Source organism: Petaurus breviceps, unplaced genomic scaffold, assembly GCF_028583685.1.
Source record: "Petaurus breviceps papuanus isolate PSGF00001 unplaced genomic scaffold, PetGlider_PUasm1.0 90639, whole genome shotgun sequence".
In the NCBI taxonomy this organism is placed as follows: Eukaryota; Metazoa; Chordata; class Mammalia; order Diprotodontia; family Petauridae; genus Petaurus; species Petaurus breviceps.
In genome coordinates this window covers 1,866,872-1,893,356 of record NW_027187296.1, presented here as the reverse complement: position 1 = coordinate 1,893,356, position 26,485 = coordinate 1,866,872, and the positions used below count along the sequence as shown (strand labels likewise).

Here is a 26,485-nt window from a genome sequence, read left to right as displayed (position 1 = left end):
AGAGAGAGAGAGAGAGAGAGAGAGAGAGAGAGAGAGAGAAGAATGGATTGTCAGCATTATTGAAAAGATTCACGATTAGTCACACTCACTTGAAGACAAGTTTCTTGCCAGACACTACTGCACTCATTAACAGACCTGAGAGCTGGCACCCCTCCAACAGCTGAGTAACAGCTACAGGCCTGGCAGGCCCAAAGGGACCTACAAGACCCTGTGTTCTCCCACACCCTGAAGTGAGAAAGGCCAGTTTAGGCATGCCTGGGTGAAATTGGCTCCCCAGATACCGGGTTGAATCTGTTTGTTTTATGCTCTGAGTTGCTTAAAATATAATTATCTAGGAACCCAGCTGGTGTTGAAATGAAGGGTAACATCTTTCCATGTTCCTTGGAAACAGTTACCTGTCCAGTACTGCCTTTTTCCTCCCCTTTAGACTGCCGGAGAGCCTGGCAATTCTGTGTGGCAACAGCCCGGACTGTCTCCCACCCAGCAACAGCTGTTACCTGCTGCCTGGAACATTCCTGGAACGGCAAACATTTCTTTCCCTCATCTAATAACAGCAATGATAACTTATATTTTTGCTGTGTTTACCACTGAAGAACACATAACCTTGCAAATTCATCCATATCATCTCCATGGTATTACAGTGATATCAGGCAGAGAGGAAGGATAAAGTCTCCCCATTTTCTACTGCCAAAAGGGATTAAGATGCAGAAAGCAGCAAAAAGGCATTGGCTCAGATAAAGTACAAGTCCAGTAAGGGAGCTTAGGTGTTCTGCTTTCTAGGATAGTGGTCTCTTCCATTAATTCAAATCAAGCCAGTCAAATAACAAGCCTAGTATGTGCAAGGTGCTATACTAAGTACCAGGTAAATAAAAGAGGGCAAAATGGTCTCAGCCCTGAAGGAGCTTACAATCTAATCTAATAATTAGAAGCCAGGGATGCTTCTAATTATCATAATAAAGCTATCACTTTCTCCTTAAAAGTGTCATTCTTAGGGCCCCATTCCAATTGCAACTAATTTATGATCATCTACCTAAGGTTCTTACCTGGGGTGGACTCACCCACAAGGGATCTGTGGATAGATTTCAGCGGGCCTATGATGTTGGGTGGGGGAGAAAACCAACACATCTTTATTTCAGTATAACTGATTTTCTTTGTATCCTAAGTATTTATTTTACACATTTTAAGACATTATTCCAAAAGAGGATCCATAGACTTTACTAGTCTACCAAAAGGGTCTGTGATCCCCCAAAAGTTTAAGAAACCCTGACCCAGGAGAATTAAGTAGTGTCAAGTTTATGTTCTGACAACCATATACAGTCTGGAGATGGAAGGTGAGTGTTTCAGATGCCAAGTGCACTTGGTATATTACACTGCAATAGTATTTTGTTGTTGTTCAGTCTTTTTTCAGTTATGTCTGACCTCATTTGGGGTTTTCTCAGCAAAGATATTAGAGTGGATTACCATTTCCTTTTCCAGCTTAATTTACAGATGAGGAAACTGAGGCAAAGAGGGTTAAGTGACTTGCCCAGGGTCACAAACTTAGTATCTGAGGCCAAATTTGAACTGGAAGATGAGTCTTCTGACTTCAGAAGGCACTCTATCCACTGTACCATCTCGCTGACCCAATAATACTATGCCTTGATTCAAAGTGTTTTCATGGAGAGAGGAAAATAAGTTTTACAATCAATGGCATTCCTTCTTTTCTTCCAGAAATCACCTGCTGATAGACAGATTTAAGTCAGACTCGCGAGGCTTGAACTTTGAAATCAGATTGGCACAAAGGAAATTGAAATGTAAGAAAATGTGTATTCTAATTTTGAAAATTGAGAAGGTAGCACGACATGGTGAATAGAGAATTGACCTAGGAGTCCAAAAGACAAATCCAGGTTCTACCCTGACACAAATTAGCTATGTATGTGGCCCTAACCGACGACTCACCTCTCAATATCCCCAGGAAACTCTAAGATTGAAAGCTACAGCTGCCGATCTGCATTGGTAGAGGGCATTTCTAGCCTGGGAGTACCCTACAAGTAGGAAATCATGCATCCAAATGAAATCAACATAAAAGAAATTAATAGAGTCTAAAGTCCTGGCATGGAACTTCTTCAGGCTCACATACTCCAGATGTGTCATCAAGATGACATACACAGTGTGGGGAGCCTTGGGTTTAATCGCTGTGGGTTGATCAAGTTTTAGGAACTGTGCAAGGCTGCTAGATAGCGCTATGAGTAAAGGATGCATACAGTTGAATTTGTGGACATATATGAAGGATGTCAGGGGATATAAGGATCCTCAGCTTTTATGTAAAGAAGTATATGCTCCCCCCCTTTTTCTGTGTAAATAATTTTTTCCAGTTACTATCAAAGAGTTTTTTTCTCATCCTGAAGGGGTAGATTGGCCCTAATGAACCTATATGTTGGATCAAGGTAGGACAATTATTTGACCTCTGTTTGCCTCATTTTCCTCACCTGGAAATGGGGATAATAATATCACCTACCTTGCAGGATTGTTGTGAGGATCAAATGAGTTAATATTTGTAAAAAGAACATAGCACAGTGTCTAGCACATAGTAGGTGCTATATAAATGCTTATTCACCTTTCCTCTCCTCAACCCCCTCCCCAATCACAAGTGCTTAGAGCTGTTTCCATCTGCAGTGATTATGGAAAGCATGGGGAAATGGCCATGACCTAAGGAAGCCGGGATGAGAATAGACCTAGGGAGCAGTAAGACGTCTGCCTTGCTTGGCAGCTCCCCAGTTCAGTAACACTGCTTAGGGGGTGGTATACAGATAAACTACATGCTTTGGTGGTCAGTTTTCTCCAAACCTCTATGTACTTAATGTAGCATGTGTGATTTGTCGGCCCCAGGAGGGCAGTGGATTGAGCATTGGATTTGGAGTCAGAAAGCTCTAGGTTCAAATTTTACACAGATCCTTATGAGCTGTTTCTTTAGTTACCATTTAACCTCTTTGAGGCTCAGAGCCCTCATCTGTAAAATGAGAGGCAGTTGGACTAGATGGCCTCTGGGGTTCCTCCCAAGTCTAAATCTGTGATCCTATGAGTGCCAAGAGTGTTTCCATATCCCTGCTCTCCCCTGAACCTCATTCATATATTTTGGTTTTGTTTTTTTTAATCTCTCATTAAATTCATTATTAAATAATATTTTCCATATATAATATTCTATATTATATATCATTTAATATTACATATCAAAGATTAGATATATCATATATTATAATATATCATATAATTCATATATTATATGTTAAATATTCATTAAATATATGTTTCAGTCATATGTGTTTGCCTCTTACCCCCCTATAAGTTACATGAGGAGCAGAACTAGATCTTATTTAAACTTTGGTTTTCACCCAGGGCCTATCATGATACACTGAATAGCAGATATGTACTTTAGGGCAGCTAGGAGAGGCAATCCAACTGCAGTGTTGGACTTAGCAAAAGGAGGACCTGAATTCAAATCCTACCTTTGACTTTTAGTAACTGTGGGATCCCCAACAAATCCCTTAATCTCTCTCACTCTCAGTTTCTCCATATGTAAAATGAAGATAATAACAGTACCCATTTTATGGGGCCTTGTAAAGATTGAATGATGCAGCCTGTGGAAAGCCCTTTCCAAAGCTTGAAGAGCTGTAGGAAGGTTAGCTACTATCATTATACTAAGTGTTTATTGAATTGAATTAAATTGAATTGATACATTCAAGATGGAAGAAATGACATTTTCCAGTTGAGGTGTTATATGTAGCTGTAGTCGGTCTTCGTGTATGTTTTATTTGACTATGGCTTCATCAATGCTGGGTACCCCCCTCTGCAATGCAGTTTGTAACTGCTCTGCCACATAAACTCTTAGAAATTTGCCCAGTGCACTGAAAGGATGATTGACTCACCCATGGTCACATAGCCAGTAATTGTCAGAGGAAGATTAGAAACAAGATCTTCCTGACTCTGAGGCCAACTCCTTCCCCAAGGTGCTTCTTACAAGGGACACATTAAGGGGCATGATGCCTCCATAAGAAAGGTTCACTGATAATACCAATAATCTGAAATACACCTATCACCAAAGCTTGCAATGTTCTTGATCTCATTTAAACTTCAAAATCACTCTGTGATGTAGGTATTACAGATATTATTATTTTCACTTCAAAAATAAGGAAATTGAGGCTCAAAAGAGTCTAGTGACTTACCCAGGATCCCACCAACTAATTAGTGTCAGAAGTCAAATTTGAACTGAGTTCTTCAAGTCCAGGACTCTATCCAGTAAACACACTATCTCTCAGAGAATCCCATGATGGCATATGTATGCTGGTATGGAGACATATGTCTGATGTATTTGTGAATACTTGTGGTGAATAGAGTAGCTGTGTTTAAACCATGTATGTGACAGCAAGGGGAAAAAAGATAAATGAAACATACCAGGGTGAAAGCAAATAGCAGATGTTAGAGAAAGTAAAAATAACACTAAAGTCTCTTTTGTCTTCTTGGTTATCATGCATTATCCTTTGTAACAAACATGCATGAGCCATACCTAAGAAATTTCACAAATTTATATTGCACTTGAACATTTTGTAAACTTACAAAATAACTACCTACTCATTCTCTAGAGGCTGCTTCTCCTCCCCCCAGCTTCTTTCCTCCAGTTTTAGTAAATAATTCATCATTAACTTGAAACAACAAAATCTAAATCTTCAGTACCTCCGTTAAAAGCCTTTGTATACAGCTGCTTACATTACTCAATATTTCCTCAGTGGGTTTCAGATGAAAAGATAGCAGTGGTCAGGAATTGAGCCAGTCTCCCAAACAAATTAGAGAGCTGTAGTGATCTGCCCAGTCACCTCCAATTCTTTTCAAGATTGCCAGGAATTGCTCATTCTAGTTTGGCAGGTGCTGGCAGATAGCTGGCTGGGAGCCTTTATTCTTCACGGATGTCCTGTCATCATAATAACCATATTTTTCTCTTGTAGGTAAAGAGTAATTGAGTCAAATTGGGTAGTATTTGAATCTGACCAAGCAAATTGCCCAATCCAACAGAGGACCCTGAGAGATCACTGACCAGGAGGGTAAAGGCTGGACAATCATGGTACTCCTGTAGGCCTTGGGAGTGATAAGTCTTACTTCACTTCTCACCTAGAAAAGTAATTGAATCAAACTGGGCAGCATTTGAGTCTGACCAAGCAAATTGCTCAGACCAATAGAGGGCCTTGAGAAGTAACTGGCCAGGAGGGTAAAGGCTGGACAGATGTGGCATTCCTTTAGGCCTTGGGGGCAATGTGCTTACTTCACTTCTCACTTTCAGAAGTCTTTCTCTACATAGATCATTAGGTAGATTATCTGAGGCCTATGTCAGGGACATCTTGAAGGATGAGAATTATAATTGGCAAGAAACATAGTCATAGCAGTCAGTAAAGCTTTATACATGTCAGAGGTCAAATTTAAAGGTATATCAGTTCTATATAAAACCATATCAGTTTTTAATTAGGAACCAACCTGAAGAAGATAAGTTTGGAAATTTCAGAAGTATGGCTGCAAAAATCAGATAGTAAACACAGATACACACACAAACACAAGCGTGCATCCATATCTACATAGTGGTTTTCTCATTTAAATTCTACATGTCCTTTGGCCCCTTAAACGAAGGTTAGTAACTATATTAACACCTTATGGGCACACAATGTATGTATATACACATATGTATGTGTACATGCAACTAAGTGCCACAGTAGATAGAGTTCTAGGCCTGAAGTCAGGAAGACTTATTTTTCTGAGTTCAAATCTGGCCTCAGACACTTACTAGCTGTGTGACTATGGACAAATCACTTATCCCTGTTTGACTCAATTTCCCCATCTGTAAAATGAGCTGGAGAGGGAAATGGCAAAACTCTTTCACTATGTTTGCCAAGAAAACTTTAAATGGTGTCCTGAAGAGTTGGACGTGACCAAAGCAACTAAACAATGACAAAACATATACAGATAGGTAGAGAAGTGGAGAATGGAGGAATATGATGTAGAGATAGTCTATGAGGAACATGGCAAGATTCTCTAAACAAATTCAACCATGATACTTTGGTTTACCTTGATATTCACTCACTTAAGTACAGACATGGGTACAGGGTAGGTCAGAGGAAACTATGTTGAAAAATATAGTTCTATATAAAACCATAAAGAATCAAAGGGCTTACAGAGCACTGGAAATCTCATGCCTATATATATATATTTTTAATATCTCCAAGAATAGGGTTTGAATGTACTGGAAAGAACACTAATCATATGAAAAAAAAACAAAACACCAAAACTCTAAAACCAAATTGACTCTATCTTAACATACAGGAAATGACTGGTTACAAACATAGGCATACATTCAGAATCATCTATGTGCAATCAGATTATCAACTGGTTAGAACAAAGGTCAAGATGATCACCAAATTAGATGAAAGATGAAAGATGAGAAGAAAATCTTTTGAGCAAGTATGGAAGTTCCAGACCAAATTGTTGAAACAAGCAATAATTTCTGAAAAATAGGAAATGAACAAAATCATTTGCTTTATCACAATTTCTTACAGACATTTAATTAATGCAAAGGAGGTTGAAAGAGTCCCCAGACTACCTCATCCAACAAACCCTATTGCCTTGCCACAATATCCAAAGTCAACATTGGTTGAGAGTACATGGTCATTTGCAAAATACTACAGAGAGGGATGGTAAGATTAGGAGCGGTGTTGCCTAACAATATAGACAAAATAAGTAGTTTGTGGAGGCCTTGGTGTGAGAGGCAACTAGGTCTGATTGTTCTGAAAACATTTGTAAATGAAACTGAAAGTCATATAAGAAATAGCCATAAAAGGAACAGATCTTCTAGCATTGAAATAGTGATCTAGTTTAATTAATAACAAGACAATAATTGCTACATTTCCCACAGTGGCTGTTGAAAACTTTTTCCATGCTTTATCTGACCAAAAACCAAACCATGCCATGAGTTCTCTAGCCACTGTCCCCTACCTTGCTGACACTAGAACTTGGAATTTACCTCTAGAGCCACATTAGTCTCTGATAGATAAACTCTCACCTTGTCTTACCCAGATCCAGGCCTCTGTCTCACTTCCTGGTCACCTCCAAACCATGGAGCTTCCCTCTCCTCTGACACTTCCTTACCCTTGAGAGATACCCTTCCTGTTCTGCCTTCTCCCATGATAGTGTGAACTCCTTGAAGGAAGGGACTATTTTACTTAATTTTATTCTCATTTCTTAACATAGTTCCTACCACAAAGTGCTTAATAAATAAATATTTATCTATCTGTCTGTTTACCTACCTTCCTATCTATCCATTTATCTCTCTATCCATCTACCGACCTACCTACCTATATGTCTAGCAGCATTCCTATCTATATTTTTTCAAGCCTTGTAACTGACTTTTACTTTCTTAATACTCATGAAATTATTCTGCCTCCTATTTTAATGAGATCAAAGCTCAATTTTCATTCTCTCCATCTGTTATTATTCCTTCCTCACCATCTCCAAATTGTCTTGTTATAACAGTTATTCTGGTGTTGTTGGGATTTTTTTTTCCCTGCTTCAGAGAAAGAGATGTTCTTCAGCATCACATGGCTAGATTGTGTGTGTGTGTGTGTGTGTGTGTGTGTGTGTGTGTGTGAAGTATCTGAGGCCGGATTTGAACTCAGATTCTCCTGACTCCAGGGCCAGTGCTCTATTCACTGTGCCACCTAGCTGCCCCATACTTAACTGATCTTAATGGCATTATAGTATTCTATTACATTAATGTATTGCAATTATTTTCAAAATTTTAATGATTTTTCTCCCCTTTTAAATGGTCTTCTCAGAGTCTGTTCCCAATGATGAAATTATTTGGTGAAATGGTTTAAGCATATTTTGTAACTTTTACTTAGTACTACAAGATGGATACTCCAAAAATTCTAATAGCTTGCAATTCTACCAATAATAGCTGAGCATACTTCCTTCTGAAAAATATTGCCAGTATCATTTCATTGCTTTTGTTATAGGTTAATGGGTATGAGAGGCTAAAGTTGCTTCAGTTGATTTTTATTGTTAAGTGAGATTGAGGACCTGTTCAAGAGATTTGATATCTTCTTAGATGTCTTCTTTCTTTTGAAAAGTGTCTATTTCTATCTTTTAACCATTTGTCCGTTAGAGACTGGGAGTTGTCTTTGCACATTTTTAATAGTTCTTTACTTATTGCAGATGTTAAGTTTTTATATTTGCCATAAGTATTTCTCCCAGTCTATTATTTTTCTTTTTATTTGGTTATATTATTTATTGTTTTATAAAATTTTAATAATTTAAAATATTAAATACATCCATCTGGTAATAAAAAGTTTATTATTTAGTTGAAAAAATCATGTCAGATGTGGTATTACATGCCTATAATCTCTGCTATTGGGGAGGCTGAAGCTGGTGGGATAACTTGAGCTCAGGAAGTTCTGAATTGCTAAACAGGACTACAGCCAATTGGGTGTCTGTACTGTCTGATATCAACATGATGAACACCAGGGTATTGGGAGCCACTGGGCTGTGTAAAGAAGGGCAATCAAACTCAGGTTGGAGCTAGAAATGATCAAAGCTTCCCTGATGATCAGTGATGAGATTGTGCTCAGAGTGGCCCCTGCCACCCCAGTCTGGGTAACATAGGGACAACCATTTTTTAAAAAATCCCTTCCACATTTGTGATAAAAACACAATTCCATCTTCTACAATCTTTTTCTAGTTCCTTTTTCATGTTTAAGTTCATTACTGAGAAGGAATTCATTTAGCTATGTGATATGATACATAAGATATGGGTATAAATCTACTTCCCAGTTACATTTATTTAATAATGAATTCTTTCACCAATCTGTATTTCCTTATGTTCGCAAAACATTCATTTTTTATGTATGTAGTCAGATGTCTGGAATCTCTGTTCTACTCCACTGATCTCTTTCTGGTTTTTTGTTTTTGATTTTTGCCAGCACCCGACATCTTTGACGAGAATCACCTTACAATATTTTTCAAAGTCTGGGAGTACAAGGTCACCTTTATCAACTTAAAAAAAAATTCCATTGAGGCCCTTGGTATTTTATTATAATTCTTTCTAGTTTTATGAAGGAAACTCTTGTCATCTCGTTTAGTATTACACAAAATCTAATCATTTTCCTGATCCAGTTTTCTCCAGGGATTTTCTGGTATGTCTCCTGTAACCTCATGCATTTTCAGTTCAATTCAACCAACATTTCTTAAGTGCTTACTATGTACAAGGCATTCTGCTAGGCACCAGAGGTATAGGTCCCAAAATAAATAAGTAAATAAAACAGTTCCTGCCCTCAATGAGCTTATTTTCTTTTGAGGGAGACAAAAAGGTACAAAATAATATATGCAATCTATACAAATTAAATTAAATACAAAATCATTTTGAAAAGGCTATTTTGTAGGAGAATGTGATGCTTGAGCTAAGTTTTGAAGGAAAATAGGGTTTATAAGAGGTAAAGGTATAGAGAGACTATATTTCAAGCTTTGGGACATTGCCAGTACAAAGCCACAGAGACAGGAAATAGATTGTTATGGCTGAGGAACCCAAGAAGGCCAGATTCATTTATGGTAAAGTGCGTGAAGGGAGCAATGTATTTTACACATACAAAAGTAGGTTGGCGCCAGTCTGTGAAAGGCCCACCAGAGAAGTTTGATCCCAGAAGTAATAGGAAACTCATTTGGGGGGAAGTGACCCAGATCAACCTTTCAGGAAAACTTGGACATCTGTATGGAAGATGGATTGGAAAGGGGAAAGATTTGGGTTGGGAAGATCAACTAGGAGAATAATGAGGTAAGATATGATGTTTACCTGAATTAGAGTGAGAGCTATGTGAGTAGAGAGGAAATAGATGTGAGAAATAGTGTGAAAGTAGAGATGACAAGATTGGGCCACTGATTGGACATTGGGGTAAGGGGGACCAAGGAGTGAAGGATATCACTAAAGTTGTAAAACTGGGTGTCTAGGAGTATGCTTTGACAGAAACAGAAGTTCAGAAGATTTGGTTTATGGGCAACAATAATAAGTTCTGTTACATTAATTTCAAGGTACCAATGGAACATCCAGTTCTGGATTGACAATAAAATTGACTATTATCCAATAGTCAAGTCAGTTGGTGATGCACAGTGCCTGACACATAATATGCATGTTGACTGACTGACTGATGGGTGCTTGTAACTTATGAGAGTCTTGGAGATGGGTAAATAGGTCTGGGAGGATTCTTCATTAAAACGATCGCTGGAATCACACGGGAAATGATGAGGTTACCCAAAGAGAGAGCATGGGGGGAGGGGAAGCAGGTCTAGGTCAAAACCTTGGGATACACCAACAGTTAGTGTGGATGTTGGTCAAGCAAAGTATTCTGACAAAAGAAGTAAGACAAGAATTAAGAAAGGGGAAAAAACATCCAGAAGAATGTCTCACCCCCTGGCCCTGACTCCACAAAACCCAGAGGGAAAAGCAGAGCATATCCAGGAGGAGAGGTTGCTCAACAGTATCAAACATCCACAAAGCTGCCAAGTTCATATTTCAAAAACCCCATAAAAATTCAGTGTCTTCCTAGTGCCAAATTTTAGTGTTTTCTCTCTATTGTCAAATACTGCAGAGAGGTCAAGGAGAATAGGAGTTGAGAAAAGGTCATTAGATTTGACAATTAAGGGAAAAAATCTAAAATCTGGATCTAGGAAGACACTAAATTTTTAATGGAGCTCTTGGAATATAAACTTGGCAGCCCTGTGGATGTCTTTCTTTTGCTAGTGGCTCTATCCTCATCCTCAGTTTCCCCAGTCCTAAAGAAAGGCTTCCCTCTACATATTCAAACTTCATCCCAACTCAATTTTTTCTGAAAAATAATTTTGATCACTCCTTTGGCCTCATCCTAGTCTACTTGGCATCCAGTCTATTTACATACCTACTTTATCTCTCCCTTTGCTTCACCCCACCCCCAATCAGATTGTAAGCTTCTTGAGGATAGTCTCCTATGACCTCAACCACCAAAATTCTTGAAAGAATAATATAAATTTGTTGCCTATAGTTCTTTACTAATATTAATTCTTTTACCCCTTGCAATCACATCTTCCAAACTTATTGACATATCAAAACTGCTTTCTTAAAGGTAACCAATGATCTATTAAAACTGCTAAATTCATCAGTCTTTTCTAAGTCCTCATCAACCTTGGTCTCTTTTCAACAGTCACTGTCGTTGTCCATGGCAGTCATCCTGATGAATATACGGCCACTGGACCCAGATGGCTCTGGAGGAGAAAGTGAGTCTGGTGACCTTGCACAGCCCTCCCTCACTCAAATCAAAGTCACCTCCAAGTCATGTCATCATCTCCCTTATGTCATGGTCCTCTTCGAGAATGAAGGGCAATACAACAACAACAACAATTGAACTCTGTCCTTCATTCTTTTCTCTTCTATCTCTATGCATTCTTTCTTGTAGACATCATTCACTTCCATGATTTCAACTATTCTTTCTTTATGAATGGTTCCCAATCTCAAATATTACCTTTCCCACTAACATTCAGGCCTACATTTCCCACTGCTTGGTGAACCTTTATATTTAGGTGTTATACACCTGTATCTCAAACTCTTATCCCATAAAACCCTAGCTCCTATTCCTTTCCCTGTACTTTCCATTACCACCATTTCTCTAGTTAATCCAGATTTGTCTTTCTCCAGCCATCACTTTCCATATCTTCTCAGTGCTTCACTCCCAAAGTCTCTTGAATTCATTCTTATCCTTCCATTTCCACTGTTACCGTTCTGTCCAGACCCTTATTATGTCACCTCTAGATAACTACAATAGCAGTATTTATTATGATGTATCACCATAAACATTCTTATTGTAGGTTTTTTAAGGATGGGGGAAGGGGAGAGAATTGCATCCTAAGTGTCCCCTGTTCTAGACACAGAATGTCTTTTTCTTAAGGAAGGTTTCCTTAAGGAAGTATTTGACCCAGGGCAGAATATTGGGCTTTCATTATCTAGGGCAACTGAAATCTGTGAGCAATGAAAAAAATGACCCATAATCAGTACCTCCCACAATGATAAATTTCTTGGAAATAAAAATAACCTTCTATAGGAAAATTAAATTTATAGTTATGTTTTCTGTTATATAGTATACTAAATTATACTTCAGCCTTCTCATTTTGAAAAGGGTTTGTGATTCAGGTCTTTAAAAATTTTAGATTGATTAATAAAAACTTGAAGAAGAAGGAAAAAAGATTAAAAAAAGGATGTAAAACAATATAAAGGAGCAAATGAAATTAATATCCTTCTATTTGATAAATCCCCAAACCCCAGTTATTGAGATGGGTAATTAATTACTACATGACAAAAACTCCCAGGAAAATTGGAAAACAATCTAGCAGAAATTAAGTTTAGACTATTTCCTCATACCATATACCAAGATAAGCTCAAAATGGATACATTACTTAGATATAAAAGGTTACATCCTAAACAAATTAAAGGAACAAGGAAGAAATTACTTTTCAGATCTATGGCTAGGGGAAGAGTTTGTGACCAGATAAAGAGGATAGATAGGAACATAGAAGACAAAATAGGCAATTCTTATCATATAACATTTTAAAAAAAATTGCACAAACAAAACCAATGCAGTAAAAAAAATAAAAGGGACATAGGTAACTGTGGAAAATTGCAGGAAGTTTCTCTGATAAAAGTCTCATTTCCAAGATGTATAAGGAACTGATTCAAATGTATAAGAACAAGAACCATTCCTCAAAAGATATATGGTCAAAGGATATGAACAGGAATTTCTTGGTTAATGAAGAAATCCAAGCTATCAAGAACCACATGACAAAATATTACAAATTATCAATAATAGAAAAAATGAAAATTCAAGCAACACTAAAGTTTCACTCAGATTGGCAAGGGTGACAAAAAAGGAAAATGACAAATGTTAGAGAAGTTGTTTGAAAACAAGATTTAAATGTGCTGTTAGTATTGCTGTGAAGTAATCTATCCATTTTGAAAAGCAGTTGGGAACTATGCCTAAAAAATCCTTCAACTGTGACTTTTTGTTTGACCTAGTGACACCACTACTGAACCTATGCCCTAAAAAGATCAAAGAAAGAGGAAGAGGAACCATAAGTAAAAAAAATATTTATAATTATAATATTAAAATTATATTTATAATTCTCTTTGTGGTGGCAAAGAAACTAAAAAGGTGTCCATCAGTTCAAGAATGACTGAAGAAATTGTGGTGTATTCTATTCTGATAGAATATTCTGATACTATAATATATGAAGAAAAATTTCAGAGAGATCTTGAAAGATGTTTATGAACTGATACAAAGTTAAATGAGCAGAACCAAGATCACAACACAAAACAAAACATTATAAAGACAAATGATTTTGAAAGACTTAGGGACTCTGATCAACATAGTGATCAGTTAGGATTCCAGAGAACTGATGTAGAAGCTTGCAACTCAGTTTCTGACAGAGAGTTGATGGACTGAAAACATCAAATGAGCCATATATTTTTTGACATGCCCAATGCTAGAACTTGTTTTCACTTGAGTAAGCATATTTGTTACCATATTTTTTTCCTTTTTTAATTGGTTGAGGAACATGGGAAAGAAAGAAAATAAACCCTTGTTAATTAAAAAAAAGCTAAAAAATATTAAAGTAGTAAGGGAAAAGAAAGGAAAGAAAGTAGGGAGAAAGGGATAACAGTCATAAAAGGATTTATTTTTGCACTGCCTGGAGATAGTATGCAAAGTGCATGGGTGAAGAGTTAAGGAAAGGGGAGTACCTGTTCTAAGGTTTCCTTTCAGTCAACACTACTGTTTACCAAATGCCAGACTCATGGATGCCTACATTACCCATCCATTGATAAGTACAAGATTCTGTCAATTCTATGCTTCATTTTTTAAAAAATTGGTTGATTACTGGAGAGTCAGTCATCTGACCACCAGCCTATAGGGGAGCAAGTTCCCACTGAAGTTAGTGTTGCACTTGGTGCCCAAAAAAGTAGTCGTATGGGGATTCTGAGAACTATGTCAGCCTGCTATGATGGCAACAGGGTACGATGAAGACTGGAATTATTTCTGTTAACTTAGGTCTGCCTTTTGTATTGTTACTGCTTGGGGTGGTAAGTCCCTCCCCCCTCTTCTTTTTTATTCAGAAGGTTGAACATGTATGTCAGGATAAAGATCTGTGGGCTAAAAGAGAAGGTTAGTCCTAAACACCCAATAATTTCAAAATGATAGGTTATGCTACATTCATGGTTCCCAGGCTAGAGAAAGTTTCCATCAGGTCATGTGATTCGGCCCATGTTAGGGAACACAGTGCCTCTAAGTATGCCCTGACTAGCTTCTGAGCCTCCTTAACCATCCACTGGAGTCCAACCAACCATGTTCAAGTAAGAGGTTGTCCTGAGCTGGGCTGGGCCATGAGTCACTGTTTTGCTCTCAGTTAAAATGGTGATTTGGCAAAGGAGAGTAAGTTTTGGTCGACTGTCTGGATTCAGTTTTAGAGTTTCAAATGTGTATTTCCAATTTACTTAAGAAATGGAAGAGCACAACCATAGTCACTCTGGAGGAAATAACCGCTTTGCTTTAACACTGATACAGAAGTAGCGTCTGCACTTGAGTCTTTATGTAACTGAGAAACTTGTCAAGAATTGAACTTTTTTTTTAACACTCTTTGTTTATTCCTGTTTGCTTACAGGTAAAAGAGAAACCAAAGGCAGGTTCAGAAAACAAACCCTCAGTCTCAAAGGACGAAGAGCTCCTTTTTCTACCAGAGGCCAAATCAGAATGTTCTCCCTAGGACTGGCTGATGGAAAACAGTAAAACCCCAGATATCCAGAATCCTCCCAGAATGAATCATTCCCAAGGGTTGAGTTTTCTAGATAGCTGAATGATTTATTCTATTCAGCATGAACATGTACTTTAACCATTTTGGAGGAAAATCTTTCTGAAATGTACAATAACCTTCCCTGCTGAGTACATATAATGGAATTTAACCTTTTCATAGTGATTGAAAGTCATATTGTAAACACTATTATAATATTCTATAACAGCAATACTTAAGAGACTATTAATATATATTAGGGTATTTACTTCTATATGAAATAAACCCAAATTTCTGTTATTTTAGAATTTTTTGGTCTGCTGATAACTATTTCCCCTGTCTGTTCTCATTGACAGACTGTAGTCTCTCATTTCTCTCTGCTGCCAGGATGTTTGTCTGTTGCAATACCTCTTTCTCTTTCTAATTTCCTATTTCTAACCTACTTTGAAGTTGGAAATGGTATCTCCAAGTCTGTTAGAATTGTGTGTAAAATAAGAGTAAATAGTTTAATGAGAACCAGAGAGGGTCCTCCAAAAATAAAGAATATAATTTTGATGACATCCATTTTGGCTTTCTATAGGCTTCATGTATTTGTCTGTTGATTTTTAAATTTTGATTTTGTTGTTCCTTTTTCAGTTTATGGCTAAGCTCAAGATACGTGAGGCTCCTGATAAGTGAGGTTTCCATCTGGGTATGTATAATGGTACCAGAGAGAGGCCCTTTCTTTATGGGCACACAAGAACAATGCTAGCTAGGTTTGCCACTTGGTGGCAGTATACAACACCACGGTCAGACCTATTCAACTATTAACTTGAAATAACAAAGTCCCTCCAGAATTAATGGCCCATCCTCTCCCTCCCCTCTTGGGGTGTAAGTTCTCTTAAAGAGTTAAGAGTGATAGCTAATATTTTTGTAACTGGGGGGCAAGGGAGGGGCAGGGAGAGGAGCAGTATGCAGTTATTTAAAATGAACAGGAACTCCGCCAAAGTCAAACTAAATAAACACTTTTCATTAGGATGTTTTCACTGGGAGGCTTTCTTCCATAAAATGATTTCCAATTTTTTTTTTTCTAAATGCAGTGAGGCTCTTTTCAGTGTGGACTAGTTCTATAAAAGAGAGGTAGAGAGACAGAACATTTATCGAAAAAGCAATTCACAATGCCAGTAATTTTCTGTATCTCTCCTGCTATTATCTGAGATAGTGATTGGGGGCAAGGTGGAGGAAGGGGTGCAGGGGGGGAAGATCTCTCAGCCAATTTTCAGTCTCTCAGCCTCAGAATGCTGTGATCATATAATCCTATGTTTCTAACTTCAGCCCATTGCCATGGAAGTAATTATGCCAAAGATTCAGAGCAGTGATTCTGATTCAGAATCAAAAAATACAAGAGATTCGGATCTAAGAAAAGAGGTATACAGGAGAGGAGGGGGCAGGAAGGGAAGAAACATGGTAGACTGAATGTGTCTGTTGTACTGGGGGGCACCTGTTGCAGAATCAGGGGAAGGGTCATTTCTGCGCTTTTTATCCTGTTTCATGGCTTGATTCCAACCCAGATACCAGGGGAAAAAACCCTATTGTGGACAGCTCAGAAGGCTGGCATCATCTCTGTACTCTCAAGCACACTGGCTTGGTTCCAAAACTCAATTTGATTTAATTAGGCACTATTACAGAAGGCAAGCAGTATGCTGAAATCTAAGGGTTCCTGGATAAGTTCCTCCCAGAATCATTACCCCAGCACCCCAATTGGTTCCTCAGAGGTCCTTCCTGGGTGCTCTGGATGTGTTAGAATAGAAGGTAAGAAAAATAATTCACACTTAATTAGTTTCTTAATATTTGCAAAAACATTTTTCTCATAACAACCCTCAGCAATGAGTGGTACACAGGCATAATGACGCCTGTTTTATAAATGTGGGACGTGGATTGAACCGGACTCCTCTGCCATCAAATCCAATGCTGCTTTCACTATAGCATACTCCCCAAAAGTCTTCTGAATGTTGCTCCCATGCTGACTCCTAGTCTCTGACCATGTCCTCTTTTTTTCTATTCTTCTCGTCCAGGAGCTCCTTTTGCCTGTTAGACAAAAATTCTAACTTGCAACCTCTTCCCCTGAAGGGTCTTAAATATTGTGACAGTACAAACACTAGCCAAGGGAATCTCTGTCATTGCCCTAAATGGTATGTCCTAGGCCAGCGGTGGGGGACCTGAGGCCTCGAGGGCATATATGGTCTTCTAGGTCTTCGGATGAGGTCTTTTGACTGAGTCCAAATTTTACTGAACAAATTCTTTTATTAAGTGGATTTGTTCCATGAAGTTTGGATTCAGTCAAAGGACCACACTTGAAGACCTAGAGGGCCACATGTGGCCTCCAGGCTGCAGTTCCCTCACCCCTGGAATAGACCTTCTTTTACTTGGTTGAGGCCCTATAAGGTACAGAGGTTCTTAATCTGGAGTCAATGAACTTAAAAAATAGTTTTTGATAACTATATTTCAATGTGATTGATTTGCTTTGTAACCCTATGTATTTCATTGTATACATTTGAAAACCTTGTTCTGAAGAATCCAGAGACTTCACCAGGGTGCCAAAGGGGTATACTGAAGCCAGCTCAGACCTACTCAGGAGATATTTTCAGTGTGAGCATTTTACATCATGAAAATCAACAAAGGCTACAAATCAGGGCTTAATTTATTGTTCTATTGATTGTCTAGACTTAAGAAAGTGATGGAGAAAATGTTAATAATACAGATTCAATTTATGATCGTGTCTTGTATATTTTTTCTTCCTTCCTTCCTTCTTTCTTTCCTTCCTTCCTTCCTTCCTTCCTTCCTTCCTTCCTTCCTTCCTTCCTTCCTTCCTTCCTTCCTCTCTCTCTCTCTCTCTCTCTCTCTCTCTCTCTCTCTCTCTCTCTCTCTCTTTCTTTCCTTCTTTCTTTCTTGTCAGCTGTTAAACATTTTACCAATACACTCTTGGGCCCATAACACAACAAAAGGTTAAGAGTCCTGGCAGCAAAAACTATTCCAAAAGAAAGGAGCCTGTGAAATATTCATCCCTGGGATACTTTATTTAAACTATAAATAGTATAAATACTGCAAACTTTTTTCCTGGTCTCTAAATCAAGGGACTTGAGAAGCTGACAAAATATATTCCTTTTGCACCATCTCATTAAAAATTCACTTTTCCGCAAAATCAGGAATATCCTAGAAAATCAAGAGTATGCGATTATTTGACATAAAGGCCCCACCCTCCAACCCCTCTCCCCTCCCCCACCTACCTATCAACGGACTTGGGGAAGGCAAATGGTTGATCCTTTAACATAAAAGTTAGGAATTAAGTTATCAGCAGAACAAAAAAAATGGAAGTTAGTAGGAGTTCGATGACAATTCACCTGACTCACCCCCCCACACACACCTCACTTTACTTAAACTTTTTTCTGTCATATCCTTCTTCTAAAGATCTTGAATTAATCGTACTTTGCAGCTACAGTGACGTTTTCTGTTGAATGTGTTTGACCTCAACTATTCCATTTCCTTTAAGGAATCACTGACAGGAATCACAGAACTGAGTTTGGAGTCAGGACCCAGAGAGATCACCTATCTCATTTCTGCCTTCAGGGAAGTACAAAGTGCCATTTCCACTATGGCACACTTCCCCAAAAGTTTTCTCAATGTTGCTCCCATGCTGACTCCTAGTCTCTGGATGTGTCTTCTTTTTTTTTTTTCTACACTCCTCTTCCAGGATTAAATTGTCTAAAATGGATGAAAGTTTGTGTTGTTTCAATGTTCTTCATGGAAATACTAGGAAATAATTAGGCAGACTTTCAGAACTTCCATCATGGGCACTCCCAGGGAGTATGCATGTCCTCCCTCTGACATGTACAGGTACTAACAGGTTACACAGCCTATAAAGAAGGTGAGAGGGGCAGAATGGGGTGAATCAGGCAAATGCAACACTTGTACAATCTCCTGTATTGGTTGAAGCTATACTTGTATGCAATGTATTCCTCAGCACTTGGATTCTAGCTCCTAACAGGCTCTGTGACCTTAGCTGGGTCATTTTTATACCTCAGTTTCCTCAATTGTGAAACAGATATTAATAGAAAATTCGAATTCAAAATTACTTTAGAGATGGCCTAATCCAACAGCCTCGTATGTATTTTTCTCTGCTTAGATAGATTAGCTTTAACAATAGTCTCCATCACACAATTTTGCATATCAAATAGCAGAATGTCTGGTTCATTTTTTTTAACTCTTCATCTGCTATCAGTTCTATCCCTATACTCTGTAAAGCTATTGTTGTCACACAAATGAACATTTATTGAATGCCCACTATGTGCAAACCATTGTGCATTTCCTAGTATCTTTTCCTACTTCTTCATTCAGTACTACATTAATTCCATTAGTGGTCATTATCAATCCAAGTAGATATTTAGGACTGCTGAATGAATGAATATGACTACATCATATATGGAAAGTACTTAGTACAATTTCTGGCATATAACAGATGGTTAATAAATGCTTGTTTCCTTCCCTCCCATGAGAGGCAAGAAGGGGACAATTAAAAATAATAATAAGGAAAACAATAGATCTCATTGCCTGAGCCCTGAAGCAGCTAGGTACTTGGATGGATAGAGGGCTGAACTTGGAGTCAGAAAGACTTGAGTTTGAATCCTGCCTCAGGTAACTAGCCAGGTGACCCTGGACAATTCCTTTAACTCCTCTCAGCCTCAGTTTCCTCATCAGCAAAATGGGAGAGTTGGACTCAGTTGGCTTTTAAAGACCCTTTAAAAGGTTTAAAATCTATAATCCCAGGATCTTATCATTCCCCAATAGAAATAGAGGTGGGTAAGAGTTCTGAAACATACAGAGGATTACTGGATAGAGCAGATGACTTATGACTGGATGGAACAGCTACCAAAGACCTAAAAAAGAGTAACCAATAGATTTCTTAATACTTAATTATCCCCCCAAACAGTCAACATATTACTTATTTCTACATACCTGACCCAGAAATCCAGTATCTGTGTTTGTGGGTTGATTTTTTAGTGAATCCATAAACTATTACAAAACCCTTATAGTTGATTTCAAAGATAAATAAAGTGAAGATAGGCTTTAAAGTCCCTAAAAAGTTCTTTTCCTCCTGTTAGATGATCGATTGCTTTCTTGTGCTAGAGGCCAGACTCTCCTCAATAATCATAAACCCTCCTTAACTAAGAAGTCCTCAAAGATATAAAGCTAAGAGTGGATGCCCCTAAAGGTCACACATGTGGAGATGGCCTTGAGGTGGCGACTTTTATCTGAGTGGACTTAACCTGTGAGTCAGAGCCTATGTAAATATCTTCTATTTCAACCAAAGGTCATAGGCTTCATAGGGCAGTTGACACAAATATCTACCACGCCAAAACATGATGTGCTGAGCAGCTCTTATTTCTTTCTCATAAATGTGGACATAAGAAGTCAACTTGTAACTCAAGGTTCTGGAGATCACAGGGTCCTCCAAGACAGGGATGGTGTCTTATACTTCTGGGCCATCTGAGGTAGTGGGAGGGGTGTTGGTTCTGGAGTCAGAGAACCTGAGCTCCAATTATGCCCCTTCTACTTACTAGTTAGTGTCCTTGGGTGAATTACTTTGCTTCCTTGGGCCTAAGTTTTCCCATGTGGGTGTTGGAGGAGATGACTGATCTGTCACGTCCCTCCCATTGCTAAGTATGTGATCTCAGTGACTCTTTTTGTATGTTCCATAACAACTACTACAGTGCTGAGTGTTCAAAGGCAGGATGATAGACAAATAGACATTTGTTTCCTTGAATGTAAAGACACACCAGTCAAATCAATTTGTTGTGTTTGCTTTGGCGTGGCTCAGGTGCTACCTGCTCTAGGAAAGATTCTGATTTGGTGTCCCCCAACTCAAAATGATCTCTTCCTCCTCAAATTTCCTTAAGGTACCTTGCTTGGGCTCATCCTACACATTCCACCTAATATCATAATTATTTATGTTCACATCATTAAATTATGAGCTTTCTGAGGCCAGTGATTAGGTCATTTCTTGTCTTTATATCTCTAGTACCTAGCACAGCTTAACAAATGTTTATTGAATTCAGAGACATCCAGTAAAACCATCTGAAACATAACAATCATCAAAGCCATAAGCCATCATCAGAAGAAATTCTAATAGATTTATCCACCTTGTTGACATACTCACGCTTAGGGAAACTGTTTCCTTCAGGTCTTGTATCTGGTCTCTGTTTCATTAGGGTGTTGACATTTTCCTATTTGATCTGAAGAAGAGTTACCCCTTTAACTTTATAAAGTGGAAGGCCGGTCGGGAAAATAGCATCTGAGGATTCTAATGATAAATACACAATAAAAACAGGGTCATTTGGGTTGACTACTTCTTGTGGAAAGATGGATTATGATCCATTAATAAAAGTAACAGCAATATTTTGAATTATGGCACTGTTGTATTAATAAGTTTATAGAAGCACTTCACATACACCCCATTAATCTGTACAACAAGAAGAGGGGACAGATTAGGATTAAATGGAATTTTATGTGGTCCATGAAGTACCAGCCTTTACCCCAGTTAATCACTCTTAAAGAGGCTGTTCCAGTTATGACTCAGCCAGGGGAGGGAGGGTGTTAATTCAATTTTCATTGAAAAGGCTTATGGAGTTTGGAGTCAGAAAACTTTGGTCTGAGTGTCAACTCTGTCAATTAAAAGCTGTGGGACATTAGGCAAGTCAGTTAAACTTTCTGAGCTTCATTTTCCTATCTGTAAAATGGGCATTTGACTCAGAAATATTAGAGCAGGAAGAGGCCTTAGAGATCATCCTCCAGTTCCCTTATTTTATGGTCAAGGAAACCACCTACCTTAACGGGGTTATTATGAACAGTAAATGAGGTAAGGTACTTAGTAAGCTTTAAAATGTCATATACATATCAGCTATTATTATTCCTACCTCTCTCATGCTTATATTCTATTTTCATTCAGCATTGGATGGGCCCTCCCAGGCCATCTAGTCCAATGAGAATGGGAATCACTTCCATACAACCTAAGAAGGCATCACCCATCCTGTGCTTGGAGACCTCCAATGAATTTCACTCCATTCCACGTTTGTAGACCCCAAATGTTTCCATAAGTCCAGCCTAATTTCATATAAGGTTATCCTGTGTAACTCAAATCCTGGGGAACTCCTCATTTCAGGCTATCCTAATTCATTGGCCTGCATTTTGGAAAGCCTATTCTGGAGACCTGAAAATTTGTCCTGTCATTTCAAATGTAGCTCATAATTTGTGGTCCAGAAACTTCTTTTAAAATATATTTTGATAATTATATTTCAAAAGAATTGGTTTCTTTTATAACTTGTATGCTTCATTTTATACTTTTGCAATCATCGTTCTCAGAAAGGGTTAATAGGTTGTGCCAGCCAGTCGAAGGAGTCCATTACACAAAAAAGGTAAGAAAGCTTGGTCTAGGCACTCAAATTCAATTGAATTAAACAGATCCTTATTAAGCCGCTTCTTTTCAAGGCACAAGGGATCCAAAGATGAAAAATAATACAGTGCTTGCCTTGTAGGGTTTACAATGTTCATGAGTAGGGCAGGGAATATAATATGAATACCAATAAAAGCGACACAAAGTAGAATGTGACAAGGACAGAGCCACACAAAGTGGTCTAATAAAACTTGGAAAGAGAGAGAACATTTTCAGGTGGGAGGATTCCTAGGGGGGTAGTGCCTAAGCTGGGCCTTGAATGAAGAAGAGCATCTCAACAGGCTGAAATGAGGGCTTTCCAGACATAGGGAAGGGAATGGAGAAAGGGGAGGCCAAAGACATTTTTAACTCTCCCTGATAATTTATACCACATTTAGGAAACTCACTTTTATATCTCACATAAACCCTGACTTCTGTAAGGGAAACATTCACAAGAATCATGATATTATAAAATGGGAGCTCTGAGTAAGGAACCTTAGAAATAATTTACTCCAACCCCCTCATTTTCAGGGGAAACCAATGGCCAGAAAGGTGGAGGCATTTGCCAGAAGTCATGTAGCACATTACTGGGAGAGTTGGTAGTAAGACCCACATTTCTGATTCTGAGTTCAGCACTCCTGTGCTCTACCACACTTCCTCAATGTGTAGAAAGAACAGCTGGTCATAATGTTTTGTGTAACCCCTCTGGAGACACCTCGAGACAGTTGTTAATTTCCCCCTCATCTTTCTTTTCTCCAGGCTAAATAACCTTAACTGTATGAGCTTTTCCTCAGAACTCCAACCTTTCCAATCCCCTGCATTCCTCCTGGTCTCCTCAAAATTCTCTAATAAAACTTGATTTTTAGTCAGTCAAAGCAGATTCACAAGCCCCATTGTACAGATGGGCTGCCCTTTTGCTCCAATTCACCTCTCATCCCATGTTTGGTCCCCTACTTCATCGTGGCTGGGTGGATATAGAGCTTGAATTCGCAGAACCCATCCAAAAAAATTCAGCCAAATCTCCTCAGCAGTAGCATGACTTGCACCTGGCATCAATTTCTTTCAGAACCACTGGATATCGAGAATATCAAATACTAACACATTTTTTTAAAAGTATTTATGCTAGCATAGGAATGACACTGCTGTCGTCTGTGAACTCTTTTCTTACTTTTGAGTCATATTTTCCACTTATTTTTTCCATTATTTTTCACTAGGCTCAGATTTGTATCAAGGTCATTGAATATTAAAGTGTATATTACATTCATTTGGAGAGTCTTATCAAGTTTTTGATATAATTTACCTGTTTTCTCATGTTCAGTAATAGGTGCTGGCACACAAACTACATCTTCATGATGCTCCTTTTTTTTAACAAATATTCTTCATGAGCATTTCAACATGGGGCCACATGCCTCATAAAATGATATTCCATGCGTAACAGCAAGCACCCCAGCATCCCCAGGGTGGCTGCCAACACAGGTTCTTAGATCTGCTTTTCTAAATGAAAGCAACTCAAAATGGGTTAACAAGCTTGCTTTAATCAATCAAACATATCATTTACCTAGTTCAGGGGAAAAAGTCAGCACCCTGAACTTCAGAGTATACAGAGAGGTTATAAGCAGAAGTTACAAGAAGACAGAGAAACATTGCAGCAGACAGGCTTCCAACTGTCTGACCATTACATCCATAACTAGTCACAGTTACCAGAATGGGAAGCACCAACATCTGGGTTTTCAAAGCCAGGGGGATCGACAGCTGTCCAGAGTCTCATCTGGTCAAATCACAGAACACTTCTCAAAGTGACCCCCAATACAAAGCCTCACATCAGGGTTTATATAGCCTTCTCCTGGCTCAGAGAATGTCACAACCCTCTTGACCCACTTCCCAATCACAGAGCACCAAGGTGTGGGCATTCCTGAAAACCAAGTCTCCTGCCACAGACTCCAGGTACACTTAAGCTTATCAAAGGGCCTAGGGGCAGGGAAGATCTTAAATTCCCATTCCCATAACACCATGTTGTCTTTAGATATATGTTAATATTGATACTATTATTTTCTTTATTTTTACTCTCTCTCATGAGAACCTTTGAACTTTCTTTTAGTGGCAACTTCCTTTTGTCTTCTGACTTCATTTTTAGTGAGGATATCAATTTTTACATGGTTGAGAATTCCATTCCACTCACAGTAATCTCGTATTTATAGTACAGGGTATTCAGGAGGGACTAGCACCTCTGGAGTGAGGGTAGCTAAGCCCTTTTCAGGGGTGCTTATCCACTTTTGGTATTTACATGTCACCTAGGTCTCACCTGTGGCTCCAAGAAGCATAGCATGTGCAGCAACCATCTTAGTTGGTAAAACCATCTTTGTAGATGGACAAAACCAGGTTGAGGGTAACTCTCAAACCCATCAATGAGTTAGGGGGATGTCTAGACCTAGCATGTGAAGACTTCCCCTTGTGGAATGGGTGGATACGAACAATTTGTTCCAACAGTTAAGAAGGCAGCTGAAGTAGATGACATGGAGCACTTAAGAGTATGGTCAGGTATCAAAGATGCCAAGGTCATCCGTTGCACCCCAGGCCATTGCCAGTCACCTTGACTTTTTTCTTGCCACTGGACTTTGATGACTCTGGAAGAGAGAAGGAGGCTAATGACAGTGCAGCACTACCTCACTTAAATCCAATTTGCACACAAGTCATCCATTATTTTATCCCAATATCATGATTCCATTGGTCCTCTTTGAAAATGAAGGATGAACAGCAACTTCTTTGGGCTCTGCCCTGAAAGTAGAGGCAGTGTGTCTCCTATTATGACTCAGTAGCAGTCTACATTTTACTTGTCACTGGTTCTCTGGAATCTAATCAATGGTGTAGAATGAACTTTGGACTGACATTTAGGTTCTCTTTCCAGTTCTTCAACTAATTAACTGTGTGACCTTGAACAAGTCACTCAACTTTTCTAGTTTTTAGTTTTCTCCTTTTTAAAATGTACTTAGATCAGATGATTTCTTTGATCCTTTAAAGTTCTATGAACTAAAAACAGAATTCCAGTTTTTTTAACTTAAAAAGATACATATTTATCTTCCTTGCTATGTATCTGGTTTTTTTTTTTCTAAGCAGCACAACAAATCAGTGTATGGAAGTCTAATTACTTGGACTAGAACTTAGCATTGGCCTCAATTTTGTGAAATGCTAAAATTATCCCCTGCTCCTCAGAGTATTATTTAAAGTTCCATATGTTTTCTATCCTAGCAATCTAGCAATTCATCAATCTGTTTACATACTGATGTTATACTTAGATTGATATTTAACTCTCGGGCAGAATCATTGACTTGAAAAGATTTGCAAACGACTGTTATTCAGTAATAGAATTGAGATTGCACTAGGTGGAAAATTAGAATCACTTATTTACAAATCACAGCATTTTTTAAACACACGCAAAACCCCACATTTTCCTCTATATACACATAGAGTTGGTTCTGCTAGAAATCTCTAGGCAAATGCTGCATGTCTAGTAAACAGCAACCAAGTCTAGGACATAATCCTTCTGTAAAAAAATTTAAAAAAACAACTCTTGAGACAGAATTTTTGGGTATAGCATTTGAGGGGTTTTCTCACTCTTTCGACAAAGTCCTCATCCAGACAACCTGGGACAATTTATCCGTGGTACCTACCAGTATTCTTGAAACTAACTATCTGTAAGCAAGTGTGCAATTTATAACATTACAGAAAAAATATTTTATTAAAAGAAAAGGAGAAACACAAAGAAACCATTAATCCCCAAAACGTACACAAATCTTCAGTCGTGACTAATGTAAGTTCCCCCAATCTCCTAGTCTTGTCTTGGTATGATACTCCCAGCCATTTAAAGGGTTCAGGAGAGTAATGCTCTATCTTCCCAACTTTCTTCATGGCTCTGTAGATACCCAGTGATCTAGTTTCTCCATCTAGACTGAAGTCTCTTGGGTTCTCAAATCCTTCCATACTCAAACCTGCAGTCTTTCTTTTGTTCTCTGGTTGCTATCGCTCATGTTATACACAGCCTTTCTTCCTTCCTTCCTTCCTTCTTTCCTTCCTTCCTTCCTTCCTTCCTTCCTTCCTTCCTTCCTTCCTTCCTTCCTTCCTTCCTTCCTTCCTTCCTTCCTTCCTTCCTTCCTT

General features: G+C 38.4%; 2 long non-coding RNA genes across 3 annotated transcripts in view; one reads left to right on the top strand and one right to left on the bottom strand.

The window, feature by feature from the left end:
• Positions 1-15,168, top strand: part of LOC138143413 (uncharacterized) — a 268,806-nt gene extending 253,638 nt beyond the window's left edge. The window contains exon 3 of the long non-coding RNA XR_011163696.1: positions 14,743-15,168. This is a non-coding gene — a long non-coding RNA (uncharacterized lncRNA). The remainder of the gene's footprint in view (positions 1-14,742) is intronic.
• LOC138143409 (uncharacterized) overlaps positions 1-26,485 on the bottom strand; it is a 304,779-nt gene that overhangs the window by 19,268 nt on the left and 259,026 nt on the right. For both annotated transcript variants that reach the window (XR_011163691.1, XR_011163692.1), the window contains exons 2-3: positions 24,636-24,957; positions 21,062-21,205 (exon numbers count right to left, since the gene is read on the bottom strand). This is a non-coding gene — a long non-coding RNA (uncharacterized lncRNA). The remainder of the gene's footprint in view (positions 1-21,061; positions 21,206-24,635; positions 24,958-26,485) is intronic.